The following is a 21,176-nucleotide window of genomic DNA, read 5'->3' as shown; positions in this document are numbered from 1 at the left end:
CATGACTATAAAAGTTTTTTTTATTTTTAAATAAATTCCAAATATTTTCTGATATGTAATAAACAGACAGACAGACAATAATACATATAAAAACAACAAACATGATATGTGAAGTTAAATAAAATGTCATACAATTACTTAAATCAAAATGGTTTTCTTGTATTTAGCAAATAACCCATAAGTCTATAATAATAAATCTATAATAAATAAAACTTACTCATAATTTTTGACATTTGGAAATGGACAGAAAGTGTTCTTATCAACATCATTATACAAAAAAAATTATTTGGGGTAAAACGTAAATGTAACTGCTGTAAATAAACAGACGAAATGTATTTTAATGCTTTAGTTTATATAATATACATTGATTATATGTTCTGTTATCCATTAAACTTTTGTTTAAAATAGCAACATGTTGTTGATAACACTTATAACTAACGTGGACCAATTAAAAGGCTTTACCAGATAGGTGTTAGAATGCCTTATTAAAGGCATCTTTTCATTCCCTTGATTATGCAGTGGTTCTCAAACTGGGGGCCCTAGTTTTATGACATTTTATAAAATACATTAAAATATCATGAATTGTGTGTAATTAAATTAAATGTAATTTAATAAAAACATTTTTTACAATGTTTTGTATTTTTTTTTGGGTAGGCCACGAAGGGCACAAGTGGGGGCCACCATACACAAGAGGCGCCGCATGCCGAGAAAGTTTGAGAACCACTGGATTAAAGTACCAGAAGTGAAAAAAGTACCAGTAGTGCAATCCTCTATGTGACCATATGGTGGCACAGTCGGACTTTATTCACTAAAGTGTAAAATAGAAGTCCAACAGTGAGGGCGCTGTTGTGAAATTCAGGGTGACATCAATTGTCCTTTCCCCTACACTACTATGATCGTGAAGGGTAGACATATATTTTTACATCATTAGCATACGTATTATATTTAAAATATTACAGCACAAATAGACCACAATAAATGTATATTTATTACATAGGTAACAGTTAAAGAAAATTAGTTTTTCCAACCCTTTAACAAGCTAACAAAAGGCCAATGAAGCATAACCAGGCAGTCTAATTACAGAAAAATAAGGAGGCTTATTCTCTAGGATAAAATCTCTTTAAATCCAAATTCTCAGAGGTGAAGACTTTAATTAAAGTAGCAATTAAAGGAAAATTACTTAAAAAAAAAATCTGTTTTGAGGAGCCCTGATTGGCTAAAAATAGAAGGGAGACAAATGTATAATGGATGTATAATAATGGGTGTGGTTTCGTTAATGTATACAGTACAAGTTTTGCATAACAATAAAATTCTAGATCAATAAAATTAAAAAGGTTTTGCCCATGTGACAACTAATGGCAGTGAGAGACAGACATATTCTGTCACCTGAATGAACCTGTAACACAGCCTTCAGACACACCATGCACATAGACATATCTGGCGTGTCTGTATCATTTTAAGAGACAGACATCTATAAATAAAAGGAGGGCATAATGAAGGGGGTTAGTTAACTAATGACAGGAGAGTGGGCAATGCTACAAATAGTTTTTAGGACACACTGAGGTTTTGGGGCAAGGGAGGGTTGGTTGTGATTGAACGTGTGTGAATGAGCTTGTGTGTGTCGTCTGTGTGTGTGCATGTGTCATATGTAGGACAATAGCAGGACCAAAGAGGATTCCCTCACCTAGATTCAATGTTTCACATGACCTTCATGTTTGATATTTTAACACAGATTTAGTTTTTTTCTAGTCTTGATGTGAAAATGTAAACATACAAGGCATGCCAAGTAAAATCTGGATAATGGACAAAAATGTATCTGATCTAACTGGGTTATGTTTATGGCCTGATTGTAAAAAAATTGTTTAACCATTTCCATGATCTTATCAGTATATTACCGTGTAAACATTGCATGCAAACACTCTTAACATGTCTGTTCTGTATGCATTTATTAACTACAAATAGCAGTATATACATATACATGACATTCTGAACTGTGTATTGAATGTTGTTCATTTTTTCTCTCTCCCTCCACTCAGCAGACACTCTGACATTAGCATTCCAGCCCAGGCTTAGTTGCTATGGTGAAAGCATGTGGTTTCCAGTGGTTGCCATGGGAATTTCCTCTCTGAACATTTCTCCAGCAATCATACACTTGTCTTTTCGTGATGTATTCCTTCTCAATCACTCTTTGTTTTTTGTATTCCCGGTTGAGCAGTGGGTGAGAGTACTGTAGGTGTGGTTTGGTGAAGTGCAGTCTTGATGAGTCTTGATTGCCATCAGATGGTTTTCTCAGGGTGACCTTGAGCAAGTGTGACCTTATTGGTTCTCAGTCTCATCTGGCACACACACGCACACAAACACACACAGTAAAGTACACAAATGATTGCACACCTTAAACAGAAATTATTAGCTAACAGGCATATTATTGCTCCCACTCACCCGTTCATTCCCCACGCATGTTTATATGAGTTTCCTGCATTTGCATTTATCCGTAGGTTCCTGAGGTAAAGAAGCTGTAATACTAACAAGCCTTATTATGACAGCCGTCTTATTAAATGGCCTGTGGGTTAAACTGTATGAGATATACCGTTATATCCTGCATCTCCCGTTCTCTTTAATATACAGAAATATTGTATTGTTTTGACCTCACAGCTGAGACTAGAATTTCTTAACACCCTTGTGGGTAAATAACAAAAAAGTTAAATTTAATTAACAGCATGCTGTTTTACTGACAAATATTGACAACAATTTATTTGCCTTAAATTGGGTGAAATACAGTATGTGCCCCTCTATGTGAAATCCAGGCTGAAGTCTCATAATCGTTGATTTCAGTCATTTATTTAAGGGACACTCCACTTTTTTAAATATGCTAATTTTCCAGCTCCCCTAGAGTAACACATTTGATTCTTACCGTTTTGGAATCCATTCAGCTGATCTCCGGGTCTGGGGGTACCATTTTAAGCACCTCTTAGCATAATCCATTGAATCTGATTAGACCATTAGCATCATGCTAAAAAAAAACCAAAAAGTTTCAATATTTTTCCTATTTAAAACTTGACTCTTCTGTAGATACCTTGTGTACTAAGACCAACGGAACTTGTGCTTTTCTAGGTCGATATGGCTAGGAACTATACTCTCATTCTTGCGTAATAATCAAGGTCTTTGCTGCTGTAACATAGCTGCAGCAGGCGCAATGATATTACGCAATGCCTGAAAGTAGTCCCCTTGGTAACTTTCAATAGCAGGGGACTATTTTCTGGCACTGTGTAATATCATTGCGCCTCCTGCAGCCATTGTACGGCAGCAAAGTCTTTAATTTTTACGCCAGAATGAGAGTAAAAATTAGAGATTACACAGATCCTTTTATTTACAGAAATTAAAAGCCTGCTAATTTTACTTCCATGACTGAAAGAAACCAAACAGGGGTGCGTTTCCCGAAGCATCGTTAGCCAAATACTGTCGTAAGTTTCATTGTTACTGACAAAGTTCAACGATTTGATGTTTCCCGATACCGTAGTTTAAAGGAACAGTATGTAGGATTGTGGCCAAAACTGGTATTGCAATCACAAAACTTGTGGCTAAAACTGGAACTGCAATCACACAACTGGTGGCCAATACACAAAATGACAACATAAACTTCAGTTGAGGGCTGCAACTCTACTTTTTAAATGGTAATATCCTGGCCGGACCACTGTTGTCAGTGATATAAGTATTTGAAATGAAAATGATTTCTTAATGTCTAGTGACATATCAGGGCCATTTTATGATTAATTTATATACATTTCTTACATACTGTTCCTTTAAATGAACATTCACAAGCTGCATTGCAAACTTGTGTGGTTTGAACGACAGCTCTTCACCTGTCTTTAGAAGCACTGTTCATTCTTATTATAATATGTAGACTTACGTTGATCATGCTTTTGAACAAAATAAACAAAAAACACGTAGTACATTCTATTTCCATCATTCTAAATATAAATATAAAAATTATTTTATGTCTTTAAGTTTGTAAACAGAATTAAAGCGCTGCATTTGAAAACTGCGCATATGCGCATCCTACGAGCTTTAAGACCCTGGGGAGTCCCTGGGAGGAGTGACGTAAGAGGGAACTTGCGCATGAATTGAATATCTTGAAAATAAACAACAGATAACTAAATCACAACAACAAAAAAATCAGTCTTCTGATGCAATATATATTATTTGCAGCAATAATCTGACACTAAATCGATTTGCACAGATTAATTAGTACTTCACCTCCCACGTGACATCATCAACTATGTTGTTAAAACAAACATGGTTCAAATGACGAATGTGTGACAAAGTTACTATGCTTTCGGGAAACAGTTGTGACAAGGTAGTTCGTTTCTCCAACTATGCATTGTACTATGTTGGTTCAGCAGCAAGTTGCGTTGTTGTTCGGGAAACGCACCCCAGATCTGCAACACCATTTACTTTCATAATATTCTTTTTTCTACTATGGAAGTCATTGGTGCCCCAGATCTGCTTGAAAATATCTTCCTCTGTATTCAGCAGAATTATATACATTTTTGGAACAACTTGAGAGTGAGTAAATGCTGACAAAATAAAAAATGTCTCTTTAATCTAAACTGTGTCAACAATATAATCCAAGTCAACAATGATTACATGCTGTTTGGTATCATCTTTTGTTTATTTGATTTCATTTGTTTTGGGGCTATGGTTAGATATCTATTTAATTTTCACTGACAGGCCAAATTGCATTAGCCTAGATGTCTGGGCTGTGTTTGGAGAACTATTAGATGTCTTTGTAACTCAAAATTGCTTGTTGGGTTATTAAAAATAGTGTTGTAATAGGGTTAATAGTGTTGTATTGTTTTTGTGAAAGGAACCTAAAGAGACCCTGACATCTGTGCCGTGCCTTATACTAAACTCTCCAAGGGACACTTTTTTTTAAAATATGCTCATTTTCCAGCTCCCATAGAGTTAAACAATTGATTCTTACCGTTTTGGAATCCCTTCAGCTGATCTCCGGGTCTGGCACTAGCATTTTTAGCATAGCTTAGCACAATCCATTGAATCTGATTAGACCATTAGCATCGCGTTCAAAAAATAACCAAAGAGTTTTAAAAATTTTCTATTTCAAGCTTGACTCTTCTGTAGTTACATCATGTACTAAGGCGGACGGAAAATTAAAAGTTGTGATAGGCAGATATGGCTATGAACTATACTCTCAAACTGACATAATAATCAAGGACTTTGCTGATTTATCATGGCTGCAGCAGGCGTAGTGATATTACGCACTCAGAAAATAGTCCCTGCTATTGAAAGTAACAAAGGGGACTATTTTCGGGCGTTGTGTAATATCATGCGCCTGCTGCAGCCATGATAAATCAGCAAAGTCCTTGATTATTACAACAGAATGAGAGTATAGTTCCTAGCCATATCTGCCTTGAAAATCGCAACTTTTAATTTTCCGTCGGTCTTAGTACACGATGTAACTACAAAAGAGTCAAGTGTTAAAAATATCTTTGGTTATTTTTTAGCACGATGCTAATGGTCTAATCAGATTCAATGGATTATGTTAAGCTATGCTAAAAATGCTAGCGCCAGACCTGGAGATCAGCTGAATGGATTCCAAAACGGTAAAAATCAAATGTTTAACTCTAGGGGAGCTGGAAAATAAGTATATTTTTAAAAAAGTGGAACGTCCCTTTAAAAATAAAGGTTCCAAAAATGGTATTTCTCATGTACGGTTAAAAAAACCTTTAATATCCACAGAACCTTTATGTTGCACAAAATTGTATTTGTAGTGGAAAATGCTTCTGCAGGCTATACAAATATCAGAGAGAAATAGTCATTTTAAGTACGTAAAAAGGTTTGTGTGTTGTCTATATGTAAAGACTCTCACAGCAGGTGTTCTTTCTTACATAACATTACTGACAAGCAGACTAAAATAAACTTGTGTAACTCCTCCAAACATTTAACATCTCTACTCAGGAAAGCCTGCCATGCCCGGAACAAATTCATCAGTGTGCATCAGCATTCTTTCTCCACTCAACAGGTTTTGTTACCCATGCTGTTTTCTTTCACACGCCAGCGTTAACATACCCACGGTCATCGGACAGCCTTTCTAGTTAGTGTATATTCAGTGCGTGCATGTGGTTTGGTGTCTTTTTTCTCTGAATGCTTTGACTATCCCATATCAGCGGAAGTAATTTCAACACCTCTATTAACACATGCTTTCACTCCCTCGGTGTATTGGTTTGTCCATTTGACCTCTTTTAAAGGTCATTTCCTCTTCAGTAATCCCGGAGCATGCGATGCATGCAGGCTCAAGTTTTGATACGTGTTGTCCAGTGTTTCCTTGCTCCGTGTGTACGTGCATATGTGATAAATATGATACGAAGTGTGTGTTAGATAGGAAACATTGTGCAGCATGTAGGATCTGGCGTTCTTGGTACGTGATCCCCCATTTTATCTATTTGATGTCTAACTTCTGTTTTATCTTTTCTCTTGTTAAACATTGGTCCGTGTGTGTGTGTGTAGGTCTTAACCCCATTCAGTTCTCTGACCTGACCAAACACATTGGCCAGCACACATTAATCAAGCTAGCTTTAGCTGACTCCCCTTTCCGTTCATCTCCATTTTTCTCTCTCTCTTTGACAGAACAGACCAGTGGATTTCATTCTGTCTTCTGCTGCGCTCAGCCTTCCTAGTCCTTGTATTATCCACCTGCCCTTGTCATGGACTCACACACAGTGCATTATTAGGTTGTTCAGAGCTGAGATAGAGAGTTGTGTAGCATTCGCTGTAGGTCAGCAGGTTGGGAAAGCTTTGTTAGGGTTGCCACATTGACCACCCACTTCTTTTTCCTTTAAAACACAACTCTGAGAACTTCTGCTCATTAAGGGTTGGCCAGCGTTCTGCTTGCATTTTTTTACCCCAATGTTTGTGATGAATTATAGCACGGTTAAATTAAAAGGTGTGTGGTATGGCTGAGGAGGCAGAATCTTGTGTTTAGACACTGATTATGAGAAATGACTTTCACATGACTCGTGTAAGGGCTTTAACGCACCTTTTAACACGGGCATCACATGCTGCTTTTACCTCCACGTGAAAAGCATTGCAAGTAGGGTGGTTTTATGATTTAACCTCAGCAAGCAGTTATTTCATTAGGTCAACTACAGACCCGATATGGTTTGGCTATGATAAACCCACTTCTAGCCAAAATAACTTTGAAAGATGAATGATATCCTATCATGTAAGCAAAGTCAACAGTGATTACAAGGTGTTTGGTTTTATTTATTTATTTATTTTATTCTGTAACATTTGTCAGGTGGAGGGCACTCCCTCTTGGGCATTCTATACCATTTGCACTTCATTTCCCATAACCCTTTGCAATCTAATTAGCACTAATCACTTTCACCTGTGTCTAGTTATCTGTGTTAGCCCAACCTATTTAAACCCAATCACAGGCCCTGTCCCAAATGGTGCACTTCATGTGGACTTTCAGTCTTGCAGCCTTAAATTGCGCATGCTCACTTAATCTACAAGCCTGTAGGGCAGGGCTCCCCAAATCTTACCCTGGAGGGCCGGATCACTACAGAGTTTGGCTCCTACCCTAATCAAACTTACCCACCTGTGATTGTCTAGTGATCATGAAGACCTTGATTAGCTTGCTCAGGTGTGTTTGATTAGAGTTGGAGCTAGACTCTGCGGTGCTCCGTCCCTCCAGGGTGGGATTTGGGGAACCCTGCTGTAGGGTGTCCTATCTGTGATTTTTTGCTCCGAAATGTGCTCATCAGCGCCCCCTTTGCACCATTGATGCGGTCTTCACGCACTTTACCAACCCAGAAGCCCTTGCGAAAGAGCAATCAGACAAATCAGATGACAGATGGGAGGAGTTCACACTAATGGACAACTTCTCTTCCTATTTCCAGCATGACGCTCGAGTCTGTCCCAAAATTTGACTCGGGTGCCCCCTCGTGGACTGGCGTCAAGGGTCCCCCCCATAGGCGCTGTCCCAAATGGCACTCTCATGAGCTGTGGACTTCTGCAGAGTCCGCACTTTGACATCATGTAGTGCCGACCTTAGGGACCCTTTACGCGAGTACACGAGGGCGCACCGCAGTCGTATTTTGGGACAGACTTCAGCATTACGCTAGCCTGGTTAAAACCAGACCATTCTCAGTAGTAACTGAGTTATGGTCTGGCAAAGCTTCATAGACAAATCATTTCCAAAGGGGCGTCACCAACAGACGTCTCTCAAATCCCTCTGTGTCCAATTGGATAGACCTAAAACCAATCAAACCGACAAAGGAGATGACGTATTCGGAGCTATATCAGACTTTTGCCGGATCCAGTCGGTAAGACAGCAATAACATATTTTTTTTTAAAGGACAAGTTCGGTATTTTACACTTAAAGCCCTGTTTTCACTTGTTTGCGTTTCACCTCACAGCTCTACAATGGGTTTAATGGTGCACTGGAACAATCCCTCCCAAAAGGCATTAAACCCTCGTCCACAAAGACGTGAAACTCACCGAGTGGTCAGGGGTGCTCACCGATATGCCCACACAAAAATCGCCGCAAAAGACGCTCTCCAACAGCTGTTTTAGCATTTGTTGTTAACTTGTGGACCTATTTTTTCAAACGCCTCACATCCCTACATTCTTCCGCTTAGAGCTTGAATAATAGACACTCCAGCCCAGATGGTGGCGCTAAACCGCCATTGCCAATTGCAAGAATAGAAACAAAGTTCCCGGCGCGGAGTAATACCGTACCTCACAGCACATCTAATACAAGTCAATGGAGTTGGCAAAAACTACGATAAAACCTGTTGGAATGCGTATTTTGCAGCGATTTTTGTGTGAGCATACCAGTAAACACCCCTGACCACTCGGTGAGTTTCACGTCTTTGTAAACGAAAGTTTAATGCATTTTAGGAAGGATTTTTCCAGAGCACCATTAAACCCATTGTAAAGGTGGGAGGTAAAACACAAACACGCGAAAATTCTCGGGGCAGCCGCATATGTCGAAATTTCAGTCAAAACTGTTCTATTTCATCATAAACAATCTGAAAACAGGGCTTTACGTGTAAAATACCGAACTTGTCCTTTAAATATAAAGGCTTTGAGTGTTGTTCTTTGTTGCTTGGGTTTTAACGAAAAGGAAAAGTTTAAATCGCATAAAACAGACGCTGATTCGAACGAGTGATGTTCCACGGCAGCATCCATCTTTGGAATGTACAAAATCTGCTTTACCGTCGCTGCACTGTCGTCATTGTGTAAAGCCGCCCCAACGTTTCTGATTGGTGCCGTGATTTCTTGGCATTAGAAATGGGCTTGAATGGCCTCTTTGCCAGACTACTTGCAGAGCCAATCTACATTTGCCAGAAGTTGTCTGGGTTTTCCCAGGCTAGCATTATGCCGGAAATAGGAAAAAACTTCAACTTCTCCCATCCTGATTGCTCTTTCGCAAGGACTTCTGGGTAGGCAAAGTGAGTGGAGCCTGCAGCAGTGCAGGCTTCGCCGCAGAACGCATCAAGGGTGTCAAGAGGGCGCTGATGAGCACACTTCGAAGCGTAAATGACAGATGGGACACCCTATGGACTATTGCGAACACACGCAATTTAAGGCCACGATGCCGAAAGTTCACATGAAGTGCACTATTTGGGACAGGGCCCTAGCTTTCACTCATTGCTTAGTATTGCTATTGTCACCCTGCAGTTCTAGTCCCAGTTCAAAGAAATTTAACTTTGAATGCTTTGAAAAATGATTAACTGTCGAAGCATTCGAAACACCTAAATATGGCGCCACCTGCTAGTAAATGTTGTAAAAACTAAATCTCAATCCAAACATTTTATAATTTTTACAAAATAATTGCAAAGGTTTTACTAAAAATAATTTAATTAAGCCATTATGTGTGTTTTTAAGTGTATTTAAGGCAAACATATCATTAACAAATCTCCCCTTTCAAATTATGCACATGTTTGTCATTAAATCTGTCTATAAACCAAAAGTAGGCAAAATGGTAGTGTTATTAGTAAAAAGGGTAAGTGGAGAAAAGGGAAAGTGTATAATAAAACTGACCCGAGTTCACTTAACCATACTACACACTTGTCATTGGTGATAAACTCCCCCAGTGGTAAACCATTGGATTTTCGAAATGTTTCGAAACCTCGATTGCTAAAATCACGTGACCTGGCCAGTTTGAAACACGCTCCGAACCACTGATTTGAAACAAATGATTCGTAAATGTTTTGAGGCTTCATGAAGCAGTGTTTCGAAATTGCCCCCCACTAGTTCCAGTCTGTTGGTTTTCCTGTTGTTTCATTGTTTTTGTTTTTTACATTGTTGGCTGTGTTTTAACATCTCACAAAGTTTGCAATTGGAGCCACATTCTTTGCGTCCTTGTGCAAATCGTGACATACATTTTTTGGCTAAGATCAAACATCTATTAAATCTTCACTGACAACGCAAATTTGCCTTATTTGATTGTCCAGCAATCACTGATTGTGCATCGTAGTGTTTTTTGAGCTTCATATTAAAATGCTTGGAATGTCACATAACGTTCATTCCATTTGGGAAATTTTGCAAGCCAAGCTTCATATTAGCTAAGCATGTGTTAGCCTAAACAATAAAATGTATCAACTACTAAATCTGTCACTAGAAATACTCGATGACCCTGTGGTGAAGCAAGCATCAGCTCATTCTTGTTCCAAAATATGCCAATGGAACTAAAAGGAGCTCTGGTGTTATTTCTTCTCACACCATCTATTTGTGATGCTTGTTGCTATGGTTACCCATGACATCTCTTTTACTGGAAATGCAAATGCACAGTCACTGGTCTCTGTCTTTAACCCCTTGCATCATCGGATGTTCCAGAAGATGTAAGATCTATCTCTTGTTCACACGACTCTCTCTCCCAAGCTGATGGTGTTAAAGGAGAATCACACATTATTCACAGGTTCCTAAAAGCGTGCAAGTGGGCTGGCAAGAGAGTGTAACCATGGTGATGGGGTTGGAGTGATCACCGTAGCAACGTAGTTTGACAGGCTTGCGATTATGTGTTATTTCTTCCTCTCCCTTTCAATCTCACAAAAGACTGTGTAATTGGCCAATCCATGTCTCAAACTATATTTGAACCAGCATTAGAAAAGTAAATGAGGCTATCAGCACTTGTCCTCTAGACACACTACATGAAACCAAATGTTCACAGTTATTTTTTTGCTTGCCATAAAAGATTTATAATCTGCCGTATAGTTGTGCCTAGACTGCCGTATAGCAGTCTGTTTGAAAGCAGTCATATGTTTTGTGATGGTGAAGTTATTCTATCCTTTAGATATAAAGGCACAAACATACGTACATACTCTTTCATAAGTATTCACAAGGTTGGTTGGTTGGCCATGGTTGGTTGTTAAGACATTCAAAGAAGCTGACAGATGGACAAATTCACAATACAATGAAAAGCAATTGAGGATTAGTTTTTGTGAAAAGCAAGTTAATAAAAGAAGAAATAGAAAATGTGTGTCTTAAAGAGAGAGTTTAAATGTGTTTCTATCAGAGCTGACAGGGCACTAGAGCATTGAGGCAGAGCCAGACGGTCACTTTGGGAAATAAGCTCTAGATACACGCACTCACGCAGAAGAAGTGAAATAAGCAAAATCACAGACAGTTCCAAGTAGTGCCCATTGGTGTACTGCAAATCCCCTCCACAAACAATGAGACAGGACATAGCTGTGGGGTCTTGCGCAAGCGTTTGTTTTATGGGTGAAATAAAATCACTGATAGTGTTTTTGAAAGTGAAGAACTCTCTTAGATACATTTGAGTTCACATTTGTCTGCCAACATGTTTTCTATCTTTCAACTGTCTTTCATACAATGCTGGGCTACAGTGTGTCTATAGCAGTGGTGCCCAATCCTGCTCCAGGCGATCGACTATCCTGCAGAGTTCAGGTCCAACTGTAATCATACACACCTGCCTTCAAATTTGAAGTGATCCTGAAGACCTCGATTAGCTGCTTTAGTTGTATTTGATTTAGGTTGGAGCTGAACTTTGCAGGACAGTTGATCGCCAGGAGCAGGATTGGGCACCCCTGGTCTATAGCAGCGTTGGGTCAAAAGGGGAAGAATCCATCATGATGGGTTGTAATTTATATGCTGTTGTTTCCACCCAATATGCTACGTTTTTTTAACCCATTGTTGTGTCAAAGATAATTTTTTTGGACTAAATAGAACCCACGGCAAGGAACAATGGGTCAAGAGAGTATACATGCAGTGCATTTAGGTGCAGCATTTAAAAGTTGTATAGACAACACAGCAGATGCCTTTACTGTTTGAGATAGGATAGGAACAACACTGACATCCTAATATGCTTGGATGCCAATTAATGTCCTCTTTTAGCTGTGTCATCCGATCTGATTTAAGGAAAATTATTTTTAACTGTAATTCATTCAAATGCAACCTTTTCGGGATAAATTCAATACAATTTTAAATACATTTTATTTATAGTGGCAAGAAAAGGTATGTAAACCTTTTTAAATTTCATGGTTTTCTGAATAAATTTGTCATAAAATGTGATCTGATCTTCATCTAAGTCAAGGGTATTGACAAACATAATGTGTCTAAAAATAACTACACAAAAAATTCTGATCTTTCATGTCTTCTTTGAACACACTCATTCAACATTCAAAATGGCAGTGGAAAAAGTAAGTGAACCCTTAGAATTACTGGTTGACCCCCCGGCAGCAATAACCTCAACCGGGCGCTTCCTGTAGCTATGGATCAGAACTGCACATTGTTGAGAAGGAATTTTAGCTTCATCTCTGTCATATTCTTTGGACGTCTCATGTGTATGGCCCTCTTCAAGTCAATCCATAGCATCTCTATTGGGTTGAGGTCTGATTTGTTTTCTAAAGCCATTCTGTTGTGGACTTGCTCTGGTGTTTTGGATTGTTATCCTGTTGCATCACCTAACTTCTACACAGTTCCAGCTGACGTACAGAATTGTCTGATATACTTGGGAATTAATCTTCATCGCCATTCGGTGTTGTTTCTTTACCTCATTGAGGAGTCTTCGTTGTGCTCTTGGTGTCATTTTGACTTGGCATGCACTTCTTGGTCCCAAAGAGTCTCCATTTGTAGATTGTTTGCCAAAGTGTATACTGGTACATTTCTAAAGTCTTTAAAATAACTTTGTAACCCTTTCCAGCTATATGTAAAGCAACATTTCTTGATTGTAGCTTCTCTGAAAGCTGTTGTTGGCGAGGCATGGGTCATATAAGCGTGTTCTTCTTGTGCAGAGCAAACTCCAACAGTTTGACGTTTTTTTACCAGTCAAAGTAGCTGTAGTCCATGCCTCCAAACGTATTATCTTAACTCCAGGTGTGCTACAACCTGACTGCAATTAGTTTTTTTGAGGTCATTAACTCAAGGGTTCACATCTTTTTTCAAAAGCACCAGTGGATCTTTTTTTGGTTGTTCTCAATAAAGACATGGAAGATCAGATTTTTTTGTGTTATTATTTTTAGACGCATTATGTTTGTTAATACCCTTGAAGATCATAATCAGATTCAGTGGCGGCCGGTGACTTCTTTTTTCGAGGGCGCTCGATGCGAAGTTCATCAAAACATGTGTGTAGCTCTTCATGTGTGTTGTTTGTAATTTCAAAATATGTGTTCTGCGCGTTGAGGGATCCTATGTGCATCACGTGACTTGTGAAAATAAGTGCCTGCTGCTGACGCGACTAAAGGGTTTATGATAAGAAAGAGGCTCGTTGCCAGATACTCGCATAATCTCATGCGTAATCAGAGTTTACTGTTAAGTGAGTGTCTTGCGTGTATTTTTTTTTTAACGTGAGCGTCTCTTTTATCATAAGCGGTTTTGACGCGTGTGCAGCAGGCACTTATTTCGACAAAACACATGATGCACATGGTTCATATGATGCAACAAACACATATTTTAAAAACACAAGCAACACACATGACACTCCGAACACAGATTTTGAATTTGCGGCCCTTGAAGGAGCAATCACGAGCCGCCACTGATCAGATCACATTTTATGACAAATTTATTCAGAAAACTATGAAATTCCAAAAGGTTCACATACTTTTTCTTGCCACTGTATACAGTGCTTTTCACAATAGCTTAACTGTTCCAAAGCAGCTTTGAATTAATAAAAGCAAGAGAAAACACAGAAAAATCAGGGGACAAAAAAGTAGCAAAGTACAGCTGCTAAGATTAAACCGTACTAGAGAGCGTTGTAAATGTAACGTATAGAAGAAAGTTCTAAGTTAAGCCAATGTCAGCTGAATCCCTAGGGGTTGAAAAAACTCCCAGGAGAAAAAAACTCTATTTAAGTACTTTATATTACAAACACTATACAATATAATGTAATAAGAATAAAAAAATTAAACTGGAAGCGAATGGTGGTCACTGGGCATCACGATAAGCTATTAGAGCCCCATGCATCTGTACATAATGCTAATTTAGTTTTGGAAATATTAGTCACATTTGTCCTGACTCGAAGGCCAATGAACAACAGAACGGAGTGTCACTTGGTTTTATGATTAGTCATGTTGTCACGGCAACTGTCGAATGGGATGCCCAGGTGACCGTACTGAGTGGGCTGAAATTCATGATGCATTTACATACTGCAAAGCTTCCCAATGTCGTAAAGAAAAGACTTGAGCAGAATTCGACTGTGTCAATGAGGGTTTTATTTAAACTGTTCTGTCAAGCTATGAGAACAGCACACTAAAGAGGAATGTGCACACAACTGGCCTGGCTGTGTCAACACTCATGAAAGAAAGATTTTTAAACACCTTCTGCTCGTTCAACTTTTCTTATCCAGTGGTATGGTTTTTACATAACCAGAGGAGCAGGTTTAAATAAGATTTTTTCCTGGAAACAGTCTAAGGGAGTGGGGAGAATTAATCCTTTTTTCTAAAAAAAAGGAAAAAACATAATTTCAAGACCAGTAAGAAAGATTTTGAAAAAAATTGTTTAGCAAAATGATCCGAATCTTAATGTTTAAGTTTATCTGTTCTAGAAGGTTCTTGTCTGATAGGTTGCCACATCAGAATAATAAATCACCTTACATTTTTAATAATTACATGATGTACTTGCTGTTTAGAGCAACACCCTAATTTGTGGTGTTATTAAAGAAATGTCTCCACCACAGCTATTTACAAACCTTCACATACCTGTATTTAATTACACAGTCACATTCATCACATTCTTTCACAAAGAAACAAAGAAACGGATTGCAGAAAGTAAGATGTATCTCTTGATCTTTTGTTCATCTTTGATCAACATTTCTGTCAAACAAATACACCATATGTCTACCCCACCCTTTAGAAACATAACATGTACTTAATACCAAATATTAATGGTTGCCAAATATGTTCTTCAAGCCCTAACCCTTTCTTCTTACCCATTTATCTGTACAATCAGATTTGTTGATAAAGATGTTGTTCCAGCACTAACATGTTGTAAGATGTTGAAATCAAGGTAAGCTTCAGACTAGCAACATGCTTTAAATGTTTAGATTGACCTTTCAACATGCTTTAAATTTTTAGATTGACCTTACAACATACTTTAAATGTTTAAATTGACCTAACAACATGCTTTAAATGTTTAAATTGACCTTACAACATGCTTTATATGGCATACAATAGTGGGTATTAATATTGGGTAAATATAGTGGGTAAAATACTTGGTAATAATTAACTACACTAAAAATAGCTTTCAACTCATGGTTGGTTAAAATATGAACCAACTCAACCATTAGTTTAAATTAACATAGAAAACAAACAAACAAAATAACTTAATAAATGAACAAATAAATAAATTAACATAGAAAATGTCATTTTCAGTAAATGTCATACTGAAGGTTTGGGAACTGTCCAAGAGGCCATGACTGTCACATAAAGCAACAAGTCACATTTTGCTTTGTATTTATTAAATCATGCTTGGTGCGTGGAAATGTCTCCACAATACTTCACAAACGTCTCTAAAGTTTATAACAACAATGGCAAACACATCTTTTATATTCCACTAATTGCCTTAAGCTGAAGACTTTATGCTTTAAACCTCACATACTTTTAAAAATGCTATACGTTTATTTGGTCTCGATGAAGCATTGTCAAAGATGTAAACATGACGACTTTTTCGATCAAATGGCTTTGTGTTGTTGTTAAAGGAATAGTCTACTCATTTTCAATATTAAACTATGTTATTACCTTAACTAAGAAGAGTTGATACATCCCTCTATCATCTGTGTGTGTGCACGTAAGCGTTGGAGCGCGCTGCGACGCTACGATAGCATTTAGCTTAGCCCCATTCATTCAATGGTACCAATCAGAGATAAAGTTAGAAGTGACCAAACACATCAACGTTTTTCCTATTTAAGACGAGTTTGGTGGTACAAAATAAAAGGTATGCGCTTTTCTAAGCGGATTTAAAAGAGGAACTATATTTTATGGCGTAATAGCACTTTTGGGAGTACTTCGACTCAGCGCAGTAACACCCTCCCTCTCCCATTATGAGAGGGAGAAGTGGAGCGGACTATTTCGGAAAATACAGTATTTTGACAAGACACATAATGCACATGGTTCACAAGACACGTTGAACACATATTATGACAGGACGAGCCACACACATGACGGGCTAAATAAATTGTATCGTATGCCCTTGAAGTAGTCTCGCGTACTGAAGGTCTGTTATTTTTCGCTGCTTTTTCTGGACAAAGCCCGCCAACGAGGCTGTTTGACCGACATGTCAAACAACCAATCACAGTTTGTTTCGTCTAGCCTCACGTGTCGGACTCCCCACAATAACGAGCCGGCTGGCAACAAGTCAGTTATTGAAATAACCAGCCGCAACCAAATAGCATCTAAATAAACAACATTACTCACCATTGAACAACGTTGTGCACTTCATCAACAGCCACACCAATTAGACGCTCCCTGTAAACATCTGTTTGAAGCATATCTCTCCACTTTTTAACACATACAAGCAATTCAGGACAACCAAACTTTTTGACTCCACTAACTGCCTCAAGCAAAACTCTTGGACGTCTTTTAGAGAGTCTATGCCGCAAAATTTGCATATTTTTAAGAATCCAGTGTTTAGCTGATCATGATAACTTGTCATTATTATCCACGTGAACACGACTGATTCTCTTCCTTAATGGAACGTCAGAGCTTTGTTTTCCAGGGACCGAAACTAATCCCGACACTTGCGTCTCCTGGAAATCCGGTATTTTTTTAACCAATCAAAGATGACTTCGACATTCCCACAGGGTTTCCAGAAAAGTGATCGATAAACATCAGACGTTTAGCCAACATTCTGTGGGTGTGACATCTGAGGCTGAGACTACCCTCGAAGTCACCAGCGGCCACTGACAGTAACATTAGCTCAGTGTAATGGTTGATAAGCTTTATCTATGATTTGAACTAAGGTAATTTACTTTGCTTGTTTATTTATTTAGCTTTTTATCAGAAATAATCTACTCTAGAAGAACTCTGTTTTGATTGATTCTTTGCGAAAGTCTGTAATTCAACCAATCAGAGACCAAAAGTCCGTGGGTGTAATGACTAAGGGGGCGTGCACACCAAAGCTTTTACGCCCGCGGCCGGCGCATGTTTTCAATTGTTTCCAATGGTCCCAAGCTCTGCGTTTTTCAAATAAGCCAGCAGCTAGCGGTTTCTTCCGCGCTGAAAACCGCCGCTCTGTGGTTTTTCAGTGCTAAGCACAGAGAGTTGAAAAATATTCAACTTTGGGTGAAAAGCTCAGCTCGTCAATGTCAGTGTTCACACGGCCGTCCAATCACAGTGGAGGAGGGGCGGGACATTACCCCAGCAACCAACCGGCTCACAGCTGAAGTATCAGAGCTACCAAAGCGCTTAGCTGGAGAAAGCTGGCACTCAGCTGAAAAACAGCTGGCATTCGCCACCCTCCAGGTGTTTTCAGCCACGTTTAAAAGTTTTGGTGTACACAACCCCTAAGGCTGAGACAACAACCCATTATTTTATGTTGAAACAACGCAACATAGGTTAGTTTAAGCCCAACGGTTAAATTTCTCCAATTTCATGGGAATTTGTATATTTATGAAGTGACAAATACAAAGGACTTCAAAGATGATAAGCCAGCCCCTAAACCAAACATAAGTGGTGCAAAAGCCGATCATATAAAAACATACAAATGAGCCACCTTACAGGTTTGCATGAGATTGTGTTGGTTTGTGCATAGATATAACCTAGCATTTTTAAAAGTGTAATTAACTATGTTTTTTTTGTTCCTTTTTTACCTTTATTTAACAGTGGGTAAAAAGAGGACAGGAAAGTACAGGGAGGAGAGAGGTCTATGGGATCGGCAAATGACTACGAGCCCGGAATCGAACTCGGGTCGCCGAAAGTACCACATATCGGAGTGCTGCCCACTACACTGTTGGCTCTGACATAATTAACTATGTTTAATAAAAAACATTGTGGTATTAAATTAAATTACATTTCAATTTAAGTTAATAATCAATGTTTCTCTCACTCGCGCCATTTTAATATTTTAGCCAAAATATCTGGTTTGCCCTCTCAGCAAAAGGGCACCTAAGATGCTGCCTCAGATCTTGGCCAAAATGAAGTACATTCAGATTAATCTTAATTAATTTGCAAACCTTTTGGCAAAGCTTTTTCAAAGCCCTCGGCTGGCTGTGCAATCTCAAAAATGTTGCCTCTGTAGGCAGTTCACTATGTTTTGGAACAGAACAAGTATGTCTGCTCATTTACTTCTGTGTTCATGATCCAGGATTGGGTTTGACAGTCTTTGAAACTGTTTCAAGTTCCTCTACAGCTTGCAGAAAGCTGATCACAGAGCGACAGCCACTCTAGGACCTCAGTCTCAGAACACAGATTATTTATGGTGCCAACCACCAGAGGGCAGAACAAAAAGGCAATGTATTTTTGGGTGTGTGTGTGTGCCTGAGAGCTGAATCGATCACTGTGACCGGAGGGTAGTCCCTCACGTCCCAGCCAAAAGCTGGATGCATCACACTCAAATGCACATATATTTTGTATTATTCATACGAGATGTGTCAGTCACAGTGTAACAGAAAATCTGATGCACAGCATCCCACAGAGAAAAAGAGACTATGTATGCATGTTTGTGTGTGTGTGTGTGTGTGTGTGTGTGTTGTCAGTGATGTACTGTATAGCCCTAGAAGCATTTGCTTGGCCAAGCCCAGCAGTCTGTGACCAGATTAGTGTCTACCTCGTCTCCCCTCCTTTAAGACTCGCTAACTCTCGTTCTTCTCCAGTTTCCCTCCTCCCTTCCACCCTGTCCCTGTATTCATCACTCTGTGTTGATGCCTCTTTCTTTAATCTTTTATCCAAATGAAGAGAAGGGAGAGTGAAGGAGAGAGGGAGACTGTTATGAGGCCGATATTGCTGCACAGCCTCAGATTTTACAAAAAAAAAATCCTTTTGAAAAACAAACATGTTTGATATTTAATGGGACATATTGTTCCATTTGTGCCATGAGATAGAATGAAGCAAGGCTGTAGCTGTAATAGACATTTAGGGGACGTATTAGATGGATATCAGTGTTTCTTTCAGGTAACTGAATAATAAAATAATCTCTAACTATTATTGATGCTTGGTTCTGGAAATGAAAGAACCTGTTGGTTATTATTATTACTAAAGGAATAGTTCACCCAAAAATGAAAATTCTGTCATAATTTTCTCATCCTCATGATGCTCTAAACCTGTATTAATTTCTTTTATCTGATAAACACAAAAGAAGATATTTTGATAAATGATGGTAAGCAAACAGCTAATTGTAACCATTGACTTCCATAGTAGAAAAAACAAACATGACGGATTTCAATGGGTACTGTCAACTTTGTGCTTGCCATCCTTTATCAAAATATATTTGTCATTATTTATCACAATACTTCCATAATATCAGTTTTACTACTATGGCTGTTAATGATAACTGTGTGCTTACCATCATTTATCAAAATATCTTCTTTAATGTTTATCAGATAAAACAAATTCATACAGGTTTAAGACAACATGATCAAAATGATGACAGAAATTTCATTTCTGGGTATACTATACCTTTAATGGTCAATTAATATTCCCAGTATTGTATTAGGGATACCATGGGAATAAAAGGGCCTGCCAGAAAATCACCAAAGGAATTATGAGAGCTGAACTCTTTAAAGTTACAGACAATTTGCTTTTATTTAACATGAAAGAGGATTTAAACTAAATCTATGCATGTATAAGAGATGGGTTATATTAAAAAATTAACTTTCTTTGAAAATGGGTCAGTGCGAGGATGGAAAATGAATGTCATGGCTTCGGGAGGTAAAAGGTGTGGTCTCTCTCTCTCTCATATATATATATATATATATATATATATATATATATATATATATATATATATATATATATATATATATATATAAAATTAAGCAATGTCGCTCGAGTAGGAGTGTGATATAGCTCTATATCATCACGGGTGTGATTAGGCCAGAGGCACGAGACCGTAGGCCGAGTGCCGGAAAACGAAAACTAGAAAACAACAACGGAGTAATTTTAAAAGCCTCTTTGTTTGAGAACTACCTCTTCCGCCACGGATTTGAGGGCGGCCAGAATGACAGGTAACACTTTCGGCTGCTTTGAATCTCATATTAACTCAATGGACGGATTCGCCGTTTTTAAATATCACAATTTCTTGGTCACAAAGTGTAGTTTTAAGATTAGTTCAGTCGAGAATATATATGTATTATATTTAAATATACAGTCGATTAGTAAAGATAGCGTTTGTTTGAACGTTTGCTTAGTGAGATTCGGTACGTATGAGAACCAAAGCATGAGTGGACGTCAGTGTTCACTCGCCCCGCTGACCACCGCCCTCTCTGGGCTACATCTCTGACAGGGATTCTCTGGCTCTCATGTTGGCCTGATGGTCAAAAATTAGATCAAATCACCAGTATTTGGTGTCATGATGAAACTATTACTTGTTTTCTTATTCATATTTAGTGTCTTTTGTGTTGTTTTTGTTTTGCGCAAGGTAAAAGTTAATAAAACTATACTTCTATAATGTTACTATTGGTTTACCATTTCATCTTAACGCGATACGAGCACTCGGTTATTATTAGACTTCGTTCTTGTCAGTACTATATAAAACTGTTT

At 38.4% G+C, this 21,176-nt stretch overlaps 1 long non-coding RNA gene across 1 annotated transcript in view; it reads right to left on the bottom strand.

Moving 5' to 3' along the window:
• Positions 1-253: 253 nt before the first annotated feature.
• LOC129417529 (uncharacterized) overlaps positions 254-21,176 on the bottom strand; it is a 93,771-nt gene continuing 72,848 nt past the window's right edge. Inside the window, exon 4 of the long non-coding RNA XR_008635788.2 lies at positions 254-2,336. This is a non-coding gene — a long non-coding RNA (uncharacterized lncRNA). The remainder of the gene's footprint in view (positions 2,337-21,176) is intronic.

Source organism: Misgurnus anguillicaudatus, chromosome 7 (assembly GCF_027580225.2).
Source record: "Misgurnus anguillicaudatus chromosome 7, ASM2758022v2, whole genome shotgun sequence".
Classification (NCBI taxonomy): domain Eukaryota; kingdom Metazoa; phylum Chordata; class Actinopteri; order Cypriniformes; family Cobitidae; genus Misgurnus; species Misgurnus anguillicaudatus.
The sequence above is the reverse complement of the archived record's forward strand: the minus strand, read 5'-3'. Positions and strand labels throughout refer to the sequence as shown.